This window comes from Triticum aestivum, chromosome 5B, assembly GCF_018294505.1.
Source record: "Triticum aestivum cultivar Chinese Spring chromosome 5B, IWGSC CS RefSeq v2.1, whole genome shotgun sequence".
Classification (NCBI taxonomy): domain Eukaryota; kingdom Viridiplantae; phylum Streptophyta; class Magnoliopsida; order Poales; family Poaceae; genus Triticum; species Triticum aestivum.
The window spans coordinates 271,881,659-271,883,860 of NC_057807.1; positions in this window are offsets into that span (position 1 = coordinate 271,881,659).

A 2,202-nucleotide genomic window follows, 5' to 3' on the forward strand; every position below is an offset into this window, starting at 1 on the left:
AGCTGGGAGTGGTTATGTTGAGTTTGATTTTTTTTAGGGGAAAAGTTTGAATCTGTTTTTTTAGGGGAAGACTTAAGCTTTGTTAAACGTTCGCAGCTCCATCTGTCGTAATCTCCGAGCTAATACACTCCGGAGGTACATGAAGCCAAGTTTTACAAAGAAAATCCTTACAACCTTCCCTAGCTAGGATATGTGCGACTTTATTCGCAGACCGACGCACCCAAGCAATTTTGGTACCACTAAACAAAGAGAGTAGCGTCTCCAACTCTTCTACTATTTACCTGTTACCAGATAGATCCTTTTGTTCACTTGAGATCTTCCGGACGGCTACCTGTGAGTCTGTTTCAAGGATCACCCTCTGGACGTTTATGTGAGTCTGTTTCAAGGATCACCCTCTGGACGTTTAGTTCTTGGGCAAGGACGACAGCTCTTCGGCATGCTAGCAATTCCACCGTCTCTGCATCAGCAGCAAGAGAGAGTTCGAATCTGTTATGTGGCGTGTCAAGCTACTAGCACTGGTGTCGTTGTAATATCCATGTTGTGTATCTGCTTTTATTTTCTAAGGGAATGTTGTCTATCTGCTTTTTTTTTGAGACAACGTTGTCTATCTGCTGGTTCTTTAAAAGCTTGTGCCATGTGTATTACTCCTACTCCTATCATGGCAAGGTTGGTGTGCCCGCCTTTTATAGCCTGATCGGCCCAAGTGCGCTGCCACCCGGTCTAGCGAAATGGCCAAACGCCCAGACCGTAGATGGCCACAATGGGGTCTGTCAATAACTGAAGACTGCGTGGGCTCAGAGACACTATAAAATAATGTTTCACAATGCAACAATACGAAGTGTTATACCTGGTTCCACGCTCATCTCTATGAGGACCAAGGGCTTAGATAATGTGAGCATATGGTGGTATGACCCATATGGAATTTTCGAATATTAACATGCTTGCCATCACCAATTCCCCATCCGTCCCCATGTTTCAAAAGCTCACGACCAGCAAGAATATTACGCCAAGTAGCTGACGCTGATCTAGGAGCATGAGCATTCCAAAAATTAGTATCAGGAAAATACCCTCCCTTCAGCACACGAGCACATAAGGACGACGGATCCATGAGTAACCGTCAGCCTTGCTTGCCCACCATAGCTAGGTTGAAGATAGCTATATCAGGAATCCCATGCTGCCAAGAGCCTTGGGTGTTGACAACCAATCCCATGATCTCCAATGAATTTTCTTTTTGCCATCCTCTCAACCCCACCACACATCAGCCACAATTTGACAAAAAGTTTCACATATGGCCACAGGAAGCTGGAAACAACTCATGATGTAAGTTTAGCACAAGGGGTGCGAACTTCTTTAATCCATTTGAGCCGTATTTTATTTTTCGTTTTCTTTTGCAGTTTTCCAATATTTTTTTATTTTGTCTTTCTGTTTTCTTTGGCTTTCTTTATTCTCCTTTTTCTTTCTTTTATTTTGATTCATTTTTATTTCTTCTTCTCCTTTTTTTCATTCTTTTTTGCATTTTGTTTCTTTGTTTTTGTCTATTTTGTTTATATTTTTGGGTTTCTCTACTCTTTTTGTTATTATTATAAAAAAATATGTCAACAATATTTTTCAAATTAACACCTAACAATTTTTATCCAACTTTTTTTTCTTATGTTTGTTTTCGTTTTCATTCTAGATTTTCGTATATGTCAAAACATCTTTTTAATAAAGTGATCAACATTTTTTGTATACATGTTCAACATTGTCCGAACGCTTATTCAACATTTTATAAATATTTGTTCACCATTCTAATACTTATTCTACATTTTTCAAATACATGTTAAACATTTTTTAATACTTATTCAACATTTTCAAATAATTATTTAATATTTTCAAATATTTGTTAAACATTTTTAATACTTATTCAATATTTTTAAATAATTGTTCAATATTTTTTATAAACTCGTTCTACAATTTTTAATCCTTATTCAACATTTTTCGAATACTTGTTCAACATTGTTAGTACTTATTCAAAAAGAAAATACATGTTCAACATTTTTTCAAATACTTGTTCAACATTTATTTAATACTTACTCAACATCTTTCAGCTACTTGTTCAACATTTTTTTAATGTGTTTCTGAAGAGTGTTTTTTTTTGTGTGTGTCTATATATATTTTAAAGTATAAAGAAAAGTACAAAATAAAGCAAAAATGAGAACAGAA